The sequence below is a fragment of the Dama dama genome, chromosome 26, assembly GCF_033118175.1.
Source record: "Dama dama isolate Ldn47 chromosome 26, ASM3311817v1, whole genome shotgun sequence".
NCBI lineage: Eukaryota > Metazoa > Chordata > Mammalia > Artiodactyla > Cervidae > Dama > Dama dama.
The window spans coordinates 36,033,938-36,050,397 of NC_083706.1; the positions used below are offsets into that span (position 1 = coordinate 36,033,938).

The window sequence follows — 16,460 nt, forward strand, 5'->3', positions numbered from 1 at the left end:
TATTTCGTGTGATACGAGTTATAGCTACTTCAGCTTTCTTTGCATCTTTATACACTTGAATATATATTTCCATTCCTTCACTTTCAGTCTGTGTGTGTCTTTGTTGTGAAGTGAGTCTCTTATACACGGCACATAAATGGGTCTTGGTTTTTTTTAGCCCATTCAGCCACCATATATTTTGACCGTCAAATATGGTCCATTTTCATACAGGTCTTATTGACACATTTGTTAATTTTGTTGTTTTCTGTTTTTTTATCTCCTCTCTGTTCTTTCTTCTACTTCTCTCTTCCCTTGTGTTTTGGTGGTTTCCTTTAGTGTTATATTTTGATTCCTTTCTCATTTTCTTTTGGTTATTTGCTATAGGTTTTTTACTTGTAGTTACCATGAGGTTCACATGTAACATACTGTGTCAATAGTTGCCTGTTTTTTTTTAAGCTGGTAACAACTTTAATTTGAATACTTTCCAAAGCTTTATCTTTTTGCCCTCTGTAATGTGAATGTTACTCTTCTTCTTGTTGTCCCAAAGGTCTATTAAAGTACATTTACTTTTCTTAATTCTTTTTAAATTTTCCTGCTCTGTTTGAGTGAGTTCCAATGCTTTGTCTCCATCTCATTGATTTGTTCTTCCACCTTATCTGGTCTGCTATTGAATCTCTTTATGTATTTTTCAATTCAATTATAATTTTGTTTTGAACTTGCTTATGTTTTTATCTCTTTGTTGAAGTTCTCACTGTGTTCATCCATTCTTCTCCTGAGTTCAGTGAGCATTTTTATGACCACTACTTTGAACTCTTTATTAGTTAGTTTCAGTTCAGTCACTCAGTTGTGTCCAGCTGTTTGCGACCCCATGGACTGCAGCACGCCAGGCTTCCCTGACCATCACCAACTCCCAGAGCTTGCTCAAAATCATGTCCATGGAGTCGGTGATGCCATCCAACCATCTCATCCTCTGTCGTCCCTGGCCATGGCCATTCCAAGAAAAATCAGTTTGTTTATCCCTGTTTCATTTAGTTCTTTTTTCTGAATTTTTTGTCTTGTTCTTTTGGTTGGAATATATTGTCTCCTTATTTTGCCTAATTTTCTGTATTTGTTTTTCTATATTAAGCAAATAAGCTCTCCTGGTCTTCAAGGAGATGTTCTGTGGGGCTCAGAGTCAAAATCCTGCCTGGCCACAAGAGAAGGAGCTCAAGGGGTGTCCTGAATATGGGCTACATACACTTTCTTGTTGTGTCAGGGTTGTGACTACTGTTGTGGCATGCTGGTGGGCTGGACTGGACCTGGACTGACTGCAGGGCCTGGCCATGGCCATTCCAAGTTTTAATCCCATCTCCACATTTTATTATTAATAGCTGTGTGACTTTAGGAGATACAAGCTCGATCTCTGGGTCAAGAAGATCCCCTGGAGGAGGGCATGACAACCTACTTCAGTATTGCTTGGAGAATCCCACTGACAGAGGAGCCTGGTGGGCTACAGTCCATAGGGTTGCAAAGAATCAGACATGACTAAAGCAACTTAGCACGTGAGACTTTAGACTAATTATTTACTATTTCCAAGACTTCAATTTCTCACAAGTAAACTGGGTGATAACAAAGGTACCTATCAAACAGCTTGTTGTGAGAATTAAGTCAACGTTGGTAAAGTGCTTAGAAAGTAGTGGCCTGTAGAAAGACCAGGAGATTAATCTGTTGTTACATTTTGTGACAAAGAGCTGTATAATCAAAGCTATGGTTTTCCCAGTAGTCACGTATGGATGTGAGAACTGGACTATAAAGAAACCTGAGCAACAAAGAATTGATGGTTTTGGACTGTGGTGTTGGAGAAGACTCTTGAGGGTCCCTTGGCATACAAGGAGATCAAACCAGTCACTCCTAGAGGAGATCAGTCCTGAATGTTCATTGGAAGGACTGATGCTGAAGCTTAAACTCCAACACCTTGGCCACCCGATGTGAAGAACTGACTCACTGGAAAAAACCCTGATGCTGGGAAAGATTGAAGGCAGGAGGAGAAGGGGACAACAGAGGATAAGACGGTTGAATGGCATCACTGATTCAATGGAGAGGAGTTTGAGTAAGCTCCAGGAGTTGGTGATGGACAGGGAAGCCTGGCATCCTGCAGTCCATGGGGTTACAAAGAGTCAGACACAACTGAACAACTGAACTGACTGACTGATACTTTCTGATTCTTATAAAATGTACCTGTTTTGTAAAGTACATTTACAAAATCCAGTATGAGACCAGATTTGTTAAAATGGTAAAAGTTGTTCATGGAATTGATTCTGCTGTAGGAGATACATTATATTTGCCATAGAAACTGCAACAAAAAACACAGTTTTTAAAAGACATGAATATTTGGAAGAAGGACTTAGATTTCATTCTTCTGATTTGTTCATTAAACTTTATTTTTCCATTTAAAAGTCTTTAAATGTTAATATTCCATAATCAACATTCTTTGTAAAAAAACTTCCATAAGTCCTTTAATAATTTGTATCTTAAAAAATAGCACAGAGTTCTAAACTCTAAGTTTTCAAATTCATTATAAGTGAACTTATTGTTTTCCTTTGGGTGTTACACCCACTGGGTTAGTCACGAATAGCTATATTAAGGATGTTGTTCACACTTTTTTAAACACTAGCAATTCTGACCCACCCAGTTAAGCTTCAATTTTAAGAGCAACCTTACTTTTTTTTTTTTTAATTTCACATAAGAAAAATAAGAAATGCCTGTCACTGGAACATATGCAAAATAATATATAATGTAATGCTTTTAAGCATGGAAAAGTGCTTCTTACACTATAGACTGGCATTGAATTCTATTATTATGCAGGAAAACTCTTTTATAGTGATTCAGTGGAATGCCTAATTTTATTAGTGCATTACAAAGAACAGGGAAAAGTATGTCCATGTATGCTAAGTCCCTTCAATCCTGTCTGACTCTTTGTGTCTGACTCTTTGGGACCCTATGGACTGTAACCTACCAGGCTCCTTTGTCCATGGGTATTCTCCAGGTGACAATGGGTTGCCACACCTTCCTCCAGGGGATCTTCTTCACCTAGGGATTGAACCTGTGTCTCCCAGGGCTCCTGCATTGGGAGACCCTATGGACTGCAGCACACCAGGCTTCCCTGTCCATCACCAATTCCTAGAGCTTGTTCAAACTCATGTTCATGGAGTCGGTGACACCATCCAACCATCTCATCCTCTATCATCCCCTTCTCCTTCTGCCTTCAATCTTTCCTAGCATCAGGGTCTTGTCAAATGAGTCAGTTCTTCACATCAGGTGGCTAAAGTATTGGAGCTTCAGTATCAATCCTTTCAATGAATATTCAGGACTGATTTCCTTTAGGATTGACTGGTTTGATCTCCTTGCAGTCCAAGGGACTCAAGAGTCTTCTCCAACACCACAGTTCAAAGGCATTAATTCATTGGCACACAGCTTTCTTTATAGTCCAACTCTCACATCCATACATGACTACTGGAAAAACCATAGCTTTGAGTAGATAGACCTTTGTCAGCAAAGTAATGTCTCTGCTTTTTAATATGCCATCTAGACTGGTCATAGCTTTTCTTCCAAGGAGCAAGTGTCTTTTAATTTCGTGGCTGCAGTGATTTTGGAGCCCCCCAAAATAAAGTCTGTGACTGTTTCTATTGTCTCCCCATCTATTTGCCATGAAGTGGTGGGACTGGATGTCATGATCTTAGTTTTTTGAATGTTGAGTTTTAAGCCAAGTTTTTCAGTCTCATCAAGAGGCTCTTTAGTTCTTCACTTTCTGTCATAACGGTGGTGTCATCTGTGTGTCTGAGGTTATTGATATTTCTCCCTGCAATCTTGATTCCAGCTTGTGCTTCATCCAGCCTGGCATTTTGCATGATGTACTCTGCATAGAAGTTAAATAAGCAGGGTGACAATATACAGCCTTGACGTACTCCTTTCCCAGTTTGGATAAGTATACATAGAATGAAATTTTACAGTGGCCTAAAGAATCGAAATTACCACAGCAATATACTAATTGGATCAGTTAGTCAACTTCTTTCATGCTGATTTTGGTCTCCTATGAGTAATTCTCGGACTAAAGTGAAATGGGGGTGACTTTGGATAATTCTGGATGGAGAAGCCCCTTAGGTGAATCAGGACGAAGACTGGATTTCTCTATTTTGCTTCTACATCTCAGAACCATGAGTCAGCCCACTGCCTGCTTCTAGAACACACAGCTACTGCTGCCTTTTGCCCGTATTTTCAAATGTCTAGGAAATTCTTGTGGCAAAATATCAGAACTGGGCAACCTCTAGTTTCAACAGGGTGAGTCACTCATTCTGTAAGTATTTTTAAAAGAATTTTATTTATTTATTTTTGGCTGGGCTGGGTCTTTGTTGCTGCACAGGTTTTTCTCTAGTTGGGACGAGTGGGGGCTACTCTCTTGTTGCGGAACCCAGGCTCCTCACTCTGGTGGCTTTTCTTGTGGTGGAGCACATGGTCTAGGATCCAGCACTCGCAGGCTCTGGAACACAGACTCAGTAGCTGTGGTGCACAGGCTTAATTGCTCCCGGTGGGATCTTCCTGAATCAGGGATCGAACCCGTATCTCCTGCATTGGCAGGTGGATTCTTTACCGTTGAGCCGCCAAGGAAGTCCTCTGTGAGTATTTTTTAAGTGACTGGAATGAGCAATGCAATGCTGGCTGCTGGGATACAGCAATGCATAAGAAAGACCAGGTCCTGTCAATAGAGCTTACATTTTATTAGGGAACGCAAGTGTTAAACAACTACTTGCAGCATCAACTTTTTCATCCTCACAGTGTCTTTCTTGAACCGTGGGACACAGTTCGGAGCAGGAGAAGAGAAGCAGAGACCTTCCAGAGAGCAGACAGAATGTGAGTGATGCCCATAACCATCTGGGCATAATCACCGGGAGATAGCCTGGATTCAGCCTACAGAAAGAAAGAGGAAAAGGAGAGGGTGGGGGGGAGAGGGAGGGGAAAGGAGGGACAGAGGAGGGGAGGAAGGATAGAAAGGGGGAGAGAGAGAGAGAGAGGAAGGAAAAGAGGAAGGAAGATGAGGGCATGACCTCACTTGACTTCTTTTTTAAGACTGGGTCTTCGCTGCTTTGTGCCAGCGGCCTCCATTTGTGGCGAGCAGGGGCTGCTCTTCGTTGCGGTGCGTGGACTTCTCATTGCGGCGGCTCCTCTTGCTGCAGAGCGTGGCTTCTAGGGCACCCGGGCTTTCAGTAGTTGCAGTGCATGGGCTGAGTAGTTATGGCGACTGGACTTACTTGCTCCGCCACATGTGGAATCTTCCGGGACCAGGGATCGAACCCCTGTCCCCTGCTCTGGTGTGTGGATTCTTATCCACGGTGCCACCAGGCAAATCCCTCATTTGACTTCCTGAATCCAGTTATTTCAGAACCAGCTGCACACTCTTGGTTCCAAGTTTGCGTGTGTGTATGTTCTTGCGCGTGCGCGTGTGCGCACTCAGTCGTGTCTGCCACTTTGCGATCCCCTGGACTATCGTCCGCCAGGCTCCTCTGTCCGTGGAATTTTCCAGGCAAGAATACTGGAGTGGGTCACCGTTTCCTCCTCCAGGGGATCTTCCCAACCAAGAGATGGATCCCGCGTTGCCTGCGTCTCCTGCATTACAGGCAGATTCTTGACCCACTGAGCCATCGAGTTAAGACAGTAAAGGCTTCTTTTGTGTGTGGATGGACACAAGTTTGCGTTGGTTTCTTGTTATTTGAAGCTAAGAGTTCTGACTGAAATAACTAATATTTATATAAATTGAGTATCTTTTTGAATATCAAAGAAGCAGAAAAATACAGTATTTCAGAAGGCGAACAAGTAATGGCTTCATGAGATATTGTGGGCTTATTGAAGATTATAGTTTGAAGTTTGATTAGAGTTTTACTTAGACAAAGCTTCCAATAAGGCAGAAATAACCCACCAACAACCCCTGCCAGATGCAAACTTCTTTCTAAATCAGTGGTCCTTAACACTGGTCCTGGGGGACATTCGAGAAGAAAGTAGGGCTCTTTGAGCTTATCATCATAATTTTTGGAGTCTACTGCCATTAGGGAGAGAGCAGGGATGTTGGGCATACTGCAATGTATGGGTGTCCCACACATTAAAGAATTACCCTTCATCCTGCAAGATTTTGAAATGTCCAGCAGGGTATCCCTGTAGGTTAAAAGCCTGTTTACCTGAAACTACAAACTAAATCGATTTTTCATATTAAACATAAAATGTTTTTGCAAGCTTTCAATATGCAGTGGATTTTCAAAGTACACCACTACCATGTAAATCAAGGGAACACTGTATTTTGTTTTATATAGAATTTCATCAAGAGTTTGTTTCCATGTTGGAAAACTCACTTCACTCACAGCAAAAGCACTGGTGGCATTTGAGTCATTGATTCAACACACCTGCTTCAGTGTGCATTCATAGCTGTTGTATTCCTCCTGGTTCAACTGGCTCTGTCTTCCATGTGAAGTGAAGTCGCTCAGTCGTTTCCGACTCTTTGCAACCCTGTGGACTGTAGCCCACCAGGCTCCTCCGTCCATGGGATTCTCCAGGCAAGAATACTGGAGTGGGTTGCCATTTCCTTCTCCAGGGAATCTTCCCGACCCAGGGATTGAACCCAGGTCTCCCACATTGCAGGCAGAGGCTTTAACCTCTGAGCCACCAGGGAAGCCCCTGTCTTCTATAATCATGCTCTAACACTTACATATTAAGATATAATTTAGAACCAGAAGTCTTCAACCTTCTCACTCATCAAGATAGGCCTTTCTGTGTCCCAGCCATTGTAAATAGTGCTGCAATGAACATTGACAGATGAATGGATAAAAGAAGTTGTGGTATATATATGTGATGGAATACTACTCAGCCATAAAAAGGAATGGATTTGAGTCCATTCTAGTGAGGTGTATGAACCTAGAGCCTGTTATACAGAGTGACGTAAGTCAGAAAGAGAAAAACAAATATCACATATTAATATGTATATATGGAATCTAGAAAAATGATACTGATGAGCCTATTTGCAGAGAAGCAATAGAGACACAGGGGGGCTTCCCAGGTGGTGCTAGTGGTAAAGAACATGCCTGCCAGTGCAGGAGATGTAAGAGACACGGGTTCAATCCCTGGGGAGGGAAGATCTCCTGGAGGAGGGCATGGTAACCCACTCCAGTATTCTGGCCTGTAGAATCCCATGGACAGAGGAGCTTGGTGGGCTACAGTCCATGGGTTGCAAAGTGTCAGACACGACTGAAGTAACTTAGTGTGCAATAGAGACACAGACATAGAGAACAGATTTGTGGACACAGTGGGGGAAGAAGAGCGTGGAACGAATAGGGAGTAGCATGAAACATATACATTACCATATGTAAAACAGATAGCCAGTGGGAATTTGCTGTTATGATTAAATCAGTGCTCTGTGACAACCTAGAGGGGTAGGATAAGGTGGGAGGTGGGAGGGACATTCAAGAGGGAGGGAACATACATATACCCATGGCTGATTCATGTTGACGTATGGCAGAAACCAACACAACGTTGTAAAGAAATTATCCTCCAATTAAAAATAAATACATGTTAAAAATAATAAAAATTAAAAAAAATCAAAAAGGCCTCTCTGGTGTTATAATTTAGATAAGATGGTATTGGACAGGTTCTCCACTGTAAAGTTACCTACTAAGTATTTTATACTTTCACCCACTAGTACTAGCCTCTGTTGATTTTGCTTGAAAAAATTACTATGATTTTTTTTTCCTATGTCCATCATTGTTTCTATATTTCTTAGTTGGCCTTCTTCTATAAGACAGACTTTTCTCTTCTCCCTTACATATTAATTCATTTACTTATTTGTTATCAATGTAGGCTCATGGATTCCTATATTACTCAATTAATTATAATCTATACAATCAACAACTAAAATTTCACTGCTCAGATTTTTTAAGATTTGGTCTCTGGGAGCCCCTTCAAGTTGGGTCATCTTCTCCTTGACTCTGTCCACACTTGCCAACCAAGTAGACCCAGCTCACTTGCTATGGTCATGTTGAGCTGACACCCTTCCCAATTCTGGGCCATCCATGCCCAGATCCCAAGCAGTTATGAATCTAAATACTGACCTTGACACAGGTCTTTTAATAGCCTTTTTTTTAAGCTATTTTTTTAAGGTTATTGAGATCATTTTGATTCTCTCATCCACTGTCTCTCCTACTGTTGAACCACCCAAGCATTTAATACATTTTATATTCAAGATGCTGATAAAATCTCGAACATAACAGAGTGAGACTTTATTAGAGATATTCTTTCTAGGAGAATTGATACATTAATACACATCTGTGTATGTCATTGTTCAATTATTTCCAGGCTTACTTTCAATAATTATCCAGTTTACTTTTATTTATTGTGACCACAAGAATATCTTAAGATATTTTTTCCAATGGTGTGCCAAAATTAAAATGCACTCTGTCTATGCATAGTAGTGACCTTGTAAAAGATAAGAATTATGTTAGTTTGACCTAAGATGTTATTAATGAATCTACACTGGCTTTTACTGCTCATGGCTTTCTTATCAGAGAGGTTAAGTAACTTACTCAAAGTATTGCTACTAAATGAAGTCCTGGAATTTGAATTCAAGCTGGTGTGTCTCTAGAGCCTTGCTCTTTTTACACCTCCATCAGTTTACATGGAGATGGGGAAGGGATCTCCTCTTTCCCCATCTGCAGCCAAGGACATCTTGGGAAAGGGCTCAAAAAGCTGTAAATAACAGTTTCCTGTATACCTCTGTTCCCCTCCCCCCACCCCCACCCTCAGGGACCTGAGACAGTGGTAACTCCTAAGTCTTATCAGATTAACCTTTGTTTTGCCATTGGGTACCCTGGGGCTTCCCAGGTGGTGCTACTGGTAAAGAACTGGCCTGCTTGTTCAGAAGACACAAGAGACTTGGGTTTGATCCCTGGGTCGGGAAGATCCCCTGGAGGAGGACGTGGCAACCCACTCCAGTATTCTTGCTTGGAGAATTCCATGGACATATATAGATAGAAACCTAACATAGAAAAGCATGTGTGTTTCTTCAAGAGCCAAGCATTTCTAAAACACAAATATGAAATTGAATTATTCAAACATATGAAATATTTAGTCAACATTGTTTTATCTCTCAGAATATCAATGTTTCAAATATGGATTTCTATGCAGCTTTTTAGTTCAAGAAAGTTACAAATTTTTTATAATGTCTTTAAATCTAAATCTACAGCTTAGAAATGCCACAGAAGCCACGACAGACATACCCATATCCAAGAACCTGATGAAGGTGGCATTGCTAGCCAAAAAAAAAATAGAGGAACAAACAAACATCTCAAGTACTAGAAGTGGTCTATTGAGGCTTTTTGCTGGATTTGATAGAATGTTTTATGCCAAGATCACATTCTTGAGGTTGTGGTCGTGTTGAAGGGGTCAGAACAGAGGACGAGGAAAGAGTCTGAACAAAGGAAGATTTAAGTTGACTGGCAGGGAGAAAAATCCCCACAGAGGAGTCTGTAAATTCAAAAGCAGTGGTGGGAGTTCCCGCTGGAATACTCGGAGATGAACTGCACGAAATAACAGAGGCCCCTCTGTGGGAAAGAGCCCAAGCTGGCAGTTGCTCAGACAAGTCCACCCACCAGGACCAGAATCAATGATGGCTCTAGGGCTCTCTCCGTTTCTGTGGAAGAGTTCCCTGCCTACAACCTGTCAGGAAGATGGCCTGCAGGCCTCTAAGTCCTGGCTCAAGTGATTCCCACCATGCTGGATTGCACCTGGAACTGAACAAGCAGGAGGAGCCTTGGAAAACATCTTATGAGCTCATTGACTTTATCCATGTGAATATCTTTATTTTTTCTCTACAAATACAGAAGTAACATTCCTGGCATGTTCCCTGGTGGGCCGCTCTGAACTTCCAATGCAGGGGTCATGGCTTTGATCCCTGATTGGGGAACCAAGATCCCACATGCCATGTGGCCAAAAAAAAAAAGTAGCGTTCCCTTTCATGATCAAATATCTAGGTATTTTCTCAAGGTCTTATCCATTGTTCAGAGAATAGTATTGCTAGACTGCCTGTTGTGCCCCTCCCCACATGTACTCTTCACGTCATCGGTAGTAATTGAAGCTGTGTTCGAGGGCACCCAGAGCTGCCTTGAATAAAGGCCACATTGTCCAGTTTTCTCTTAACTGCAAGCTGCAATGTGAATAATTGGCCAGTGACTTATAAGTGGCCCTGGAAAGCTTCCAGGAAAACATACTTAAAAGATTGTGTCAGTGTGCCCTTTGTCTGCTCCTGGGAACACCAATTCGATGACTGATACTTCAGCCATTGTATTGGACCACAAGGATGGAGGTCACAGCCCAGAATTGGCAGAGAAGTGAGCTAGTTTTTTTTCCTGACGCCTTAGTCAAGTCTCTATCCCAACTCTGGACTACCAACCTTCAGACTTTCATGAAGGCTGAAATAAGCTGTTATTTGGAGAAGATTTCTTTCATCTGCAGCCAATGCTAGACCTACCTGATATTAGTACAAATTAGTGTAACTATTAGTATAAAAAATACAAGAAAGAAGTCACTAACCATCTCTCCATAATACTCTAGCTTTTTCTTTTTTATCACGTGTCCTCTCAATCCTTCTCTGAAATAATGCTATAGAATCTGAAAAAAGTTGTTAAAATTTCCATTTCTCTACCTGAATATTGACTTAGAGAAATACTCACATGCTTCAATTTTTTTTGCTTCTGGTCTCGTGATTGTGTCCCTCCCTTCTGGATCCTCCCATTCTCTGCTTGCCTGAGGACCTTCAGATATATGATATTAAAACTCAGGAGAGAGGCAGGTTAGAGGCATTAGATGAGAGTGGCCAAGCTACAGGTGGCAATGAAAGCAAAAGGCTGAATCCAATTGTTCAGGAATAAAGAGATCAGTGAAAAGACAGTCTCGGATGAAGTTCTGCAGAAAGTTCACATCGAAGTAATGGGTACAGAAAGGGCATCAGCAGCACAATGAAGACCATGAAGAAGTGGTCAGAGGTAGAAAAACAACAAAAAAAGACATTATCTGGGATTTCCCTGGTGGTCCAGTGGTTAGGACTCCCTGCTTCCATGGCAGGGTGTATGGGTTCCATCCCTGGCTGGGCAGCTAAGATCCCTGGCTGACAAAAAGAAAAAGACATTACCATGCCTTTTGTTGATTAATTGGTGAACAGTATCAACTTCTTGTGACCTGGGAAATAAGATATGAACTGATGGATGGTTCTTTGGATCTAGCGACTAGGAGGTCATCAGTGAGGACTGATGCAAGGAGCAGTTTCAGGTGGCAGGACTGGGGATGGGGAGAGGTTCAGGCTGGAGAAGGACTGAGATTCTGTGTATAGATATATCCAAGGCTACATCCAACACGCAAACTACTGGGCTGCTTTTTTTCTTTTTTGCATTCAAGGGCAAAATCAGTTTAAAAGTCAGTTGACTGGACTTTTCAAGTCCTTTGACGCATCTTAGCATGTGTGTGCAAACCCAGCCTCTGTTAGAGGAAGGAGAACAACTGGAAAGCAGCTTTTCTTGGAGGGTAAAATCTTTATGGTTGGCAGGCACCCTCTGGTTACATGTGTTAATCGCTCAGTCGTGTCCGACCCTTTGCGACCCCATGGACTGTAGCTTGCCAGGCTTCTCTTTCCATAGAATTTCTCCAGGCAAGAATACTGGAGTGGGTAGCCATTCCCTTCTGCTCGGGATCTTCCTGATCCAGAGATAGAACCTGCATCCCCTGCAATGCAGGCAGATTCTTTACTGTCTGAGCCACCACGGAAGCTAGTGGCAGGCACCACAGCGCTGCCGAAGTGCCTGGTTGGAGCATGTGGAAACGGCAGGGAAGCCCTAATGGCCATTGCTAGGTAGAATCTTCACATCAGCCTTGAAAGGCATTAGCTATCTAAACAACTCCCCTGTATCCAAAATCAGGCACTTCACATGGGGAGGGAGGCTGAAAACTGGGAGAGAAGGAACCAGAAGTGCCTGAGAAACTGCCCTGCCTTTTGGGAGCTAGAATTAGGATGGAAATCTGAAACTTGGACTGTTTTTTTTCCCACTGATTGTTTTTTTAAAAATCACGTTCTTTCTGCACACGCTGAGTATTTGATAAAGTTCTCTAATCATGTAGAGACAGTTTCTTCTTTTTATCTCTGTTTCTCAGTGCCTCGCCTTATCGTGTGCTAAATATACTTCACCATTTTATTTACTTCAGGCTGAAGCACTGACACCATTATGTGACTTTTCCACATCCAACTCGAAGCTGCACATTTCAAAGATAAATCACTGTAATTATTTATTCTCCTGAAAAGGAGCAGGAGGTGTAAAAGCCAAACTAATATGCACCTTTTAGCCCACCCAAATGACACTTTGGAAGCTGACTGCTCTTGATTGCTCTGAACTCCTAACTTTTGGCTCCCTATTTCCAGATCCTCTAATAGTCTGAGATAATTGAGGTTCATAGAACAAGTTGGGAAATTTTACTTATCTTTCAAAGACTACCAACCATAGCTACATATTTATTAGGATTTCTTTTTTTGGCCACACCAGGCAGCATGTGGGGTCTTAGTGTCCCCAGGACCAGAGAACCCGCAGTGAAAGTCTGGAGTCTCACCTGCTGGACCACGAGGCAAGTCCCTATTTATTAGGGTTTTTATGAGCCCTACGGTGTCAGCTCTCAGGGCTGGTAAATTCATCAAAAACTCAAAGATAAACTGACAACTAGAGGTTTGGAATTCAGGATGAGCTTTCAGTGCTAGGACTAGCAAAGTTTTTATTCAGTTGCTATGGTTTATTTCTAGGAGACCATTTTTTTTTTCTCAGTATCATTCTTCTTTGTTGTTTAGTTGCTAGGTCATGTCCAACTCTTTGTGACCCCATGGACTGCAGCCTGCCAGGCTTCCCTGTCCTTCACTATCTCCCAGAGCTTGCTCAAATTCTTGTCCATTAAGTTGGTAATGCCATCCAACCATTTCATCCTCTGTCACCCCCTTCTCCTCCTGCCCCCAATCTTTCCCAGCATCAGGGTCTTTTCCAATGAGTCAGTGGCCCAAGTATTCCCATCAGGTGGCCAAAGTATTGGAGCTTTAGCTTCAGCATCAACATTTTTCTTAGATAACTTAAAATGCGATTATACTCACAAATTCAAATTCCCTTCCCTTCACAGTGGCAGAAAAAGAAGTTTTTAAACAATTATTTCCTGGACTTCCCTGGTGGTCCAGTGGTTAAGAATCTGTCTTGCAATGCAGGGAACTTGGGTTTGATCTCTGGTTGGGGAACTAAGATCCCACATGCCATGGGGCAACTAAGCCTACACACCACAACTAAGACCTGATGTAGTCATAAATAAATAAATTTTAAAAATATATTTCCTATTCCAGTCTGAGGTAGAAAGAGAAGTTTTATGGAGAATTTTTTCTTTAGATGGATAGACCAAAAAATGGCCCACATATGTACCTTGAACTGGCTTTGCAAGGATAATGCACAAAGATGATCACTGTTTTCTTGAGAAAATATGCCAGTGTCAGGGCCTTAATGTCAAATATGACCTCTTACCCCAACACAGTTGCCAAGTTCTGCTTTAAAAATGTTTATTTTCTGCGGCAAAAATGTCTTGGTTCATTGTTTAAGAGTACCTCCCAGGTCTTTGGGAAAAAGCTGGGTGGATTAGAAGTGGCTCATGATTTCCTTCTCCCTACTCCTGCCTTTTAATTTTAAACACTTTAAAAATGTTATCTCTTAAGAAATATTAGTGGAAAATATTTGGGTTTAACCCATTTTATTTATAAATCATTTTCACATAAGTAAAATTTTGTATATGATTTGTTGTTCAATTGCTAAGTCGTGTCCAGCTCTTTGTGACCCCATAGACTGCAGCACGTCAGGCTCTCCTGTCCTTCCGCATCTCCCAGAGTTTGCTCAAACTCATGTCCACTGAGTTGGTGATGCCATCCAACCTCTTCTCCCTTTCTTTTTCGATGATGGAAGCTAGTAATAAGCAAAAGCCAAGAAAATAACATGCAGGTTCCAATTCATTGAAGGCCAGTTTTTTGAAAGCTAATCTGTAGGCTAATATGTCACATTTTTATGAATTTACAAAATTCACTATTTTCCTTTGCAAAATGTTTGATTTAACAAAATGTTAGCATTTCATGTGGAAATCTTTCAGCTCTTACTTTTTTCTTAATATATAAGATTGTTTTAGGTAATTTCTGACTTATTTTAGACAGTTTTACATTCAAAATTAAAAGTGAAAGCTGATAGGGACTTCCCTGGTAATCCAGGGGTTAAGACTCCAGACTCCCAAAAAAAAAAAAAAAAGACTCCAGACTCCCAATGCAGGGGGCACAGGTTCAATCCCTGGTCAGGAAACTAAGATTCTTTATTGAAAGGAAGCTCTCTATTTATCCAGGACTCATTCTATGACTAGGGTACAGTTGAACCAGTGGGTGCTAGAGTTCTCATTGCTGGGACTGGATGGATCTGGAGTCAGCAAGTACGAGATTTAAATAATTTAAATCCTTCCCATAAGTGGCTTCTTAAAAAAGTAGGCTGAACATGTGATTATTTCAGTATGTCTTGGTATCTTGGATTTCTTGATATTGACGTCTGAATGAGAAACTCTCGTCAAGGTTGGGTTGTCACTGAGAAAGGACTGATGGTCTGGCTTCCAAGAGGTCTCACAAGGTGGCATTTATCTTAATGACTATCACAGTTTTCCAGATGTGTAATTTCCAGCTTGCCATCACTCTAGAGTCGATTCAATTTGGACAAGCCAACACACACTGCGTAAACATCAGGAGCCTGACATATGTAAACCCAAATATGTGTTAATTCACAATATATCAATATGACGAGGGCTTCTCTATACAGAAGACTACTTGGGGAAAAAAAAATGTCAGAAAGTACTTTGTGGTGAGCTTGCGGTATGTTTCGAATGCCTAATGGCCTGAAGCTCTGTCAGATGTACGGCCTCCATCTCCACCTTGGGACTGTGCACACCTGCGTTGCTCAGCCTGCAGACTCTCTGCCTGGCACAGGTAAGGCCTGCCACACCCGCCTCTCCCTCTGCCCCTTTTCTTTGCTTTCTTTATTGATCCGTGTTCTCTGCTGATTGCTGCTTCTTTTTTCAAATGTGTTAACTTTAATCAGGTTGCTATCAAATCTTCCAGGTCTGAAAGCCATTCTGTCTCTTTATCAAGGTGACTTTACATAACTCTCCTCTGGTCTGTCATGTAATGAGTTTATGTTTAATTTTCAGACAATAGCTTTTAAAATTATCTTTATTGTTTTCTTTTGATTTAAAAATACACTTTTAAGTCTCTGGTCATAGCACCCTGAATGTGCCCGATCTCCTCTAAAAATGCACTTTTTATTGGAAAATTCAGAAAAATATAAAGATAATTTGTAATTCCACCATTTGGTTGAAACATATTTTTTAATTACAGAGTTTGTTTCTGCATTACTGTGAATGTTCTATCAATAGAACTGCTTTTTTTAAACAATTCTATTGATATAAAATTTATATGTAAAATTCACCCATTTCAATGATTGTTAGTAAATATATGCAACTGTGTAACCATCATCACAATCCAATTTTAGAACATTTGCATCAGTTCAAATCAATCTCTCATACCCATTGGCTGGAGCCCATTCCTACCTCCACCTTTGTCAACCACTAATCCACTTGTGTCCTTAGATTTGTCTATCTGGACATCTCCTAGAAATGGATCGTATAATATTTGATTTTTTGTTACTGTCTTCTTTCACTCAGACAGTAAAGTTTTTGAGGCTCATCTATGTTGTAGCACGTATTGTTCCTTTTTATTGTAGAATAGTCTTCCATTATGGACATACCACACCTAACTTAACCATTCACGACTTGAGAGAAGTTTGGATGGTTTCCTCTTGACTATTAATGAATAATGATCCTGTGAACATGTATGTGCATATCTTTGTGTGGACATATGTTTCCCTTCCTCTTGAGTAGATACCTAGAAGTGAAACTGCTGTACCATATGGTAAATTTATGTTTAACATTTTAAGAAACTGTCTAACTCTTTTTAAAGTGGTTTCACCATTTAAAATTCCCACCAGTCATGTATGACTTTTCCAATTTTTTCATATTATTGCCAGCACTTGGTATTGCCTGATTTTTTTTATTGTATTCTAATACATGTGAAGCAGTATCTCATTATGGTTTCAACTTGCATTTTCCTAATATGATGTCTTCTTACTATTGATTTGAAAGAAGTCTTCCGTGAGATTTTTCGGGCAGGAATACTGGAGTGCATTACCATTCCCTTCTCCAGAGGATCTTCCTGACTCAGGGATTGAAGCCAGGTGTCTTGCATTGCAGGCAGATTCTTTGCGATCTGAGCCACAAGGAAAACCCTTATGTGTTCTGCTGCTGCGGCTGCTAAGTCGCTTCAG

The 16,460-nt window shown here is 41.1% G+C and overlaps 1 long non-coding RNA gene across 1 annotated transcript in view; it reads left to right on the forward strand.

Annotated features, from left to right (window-relative positions):
- Positions 1-4,475: 4,475 nt before the first annotated feature.
- LOC133046997 (uncharacterized) overlaps positions 4,476-16,460 on the forward strand; it is a 30,367-nt gene continuing 18,382 nt past the window's right edge. Inside the window, exons 1-2 of the long non-coding RNA XR_009690636.1 lie at positions 4,476-4,631; positions 4,792-4,866. This is a non-coding gene — a long non-coding RNA (uncharacterized LOC133046997). The remainder of the gene's footprint in view (positions 4,632-4,791; positions 4,867-16,460) is intronic.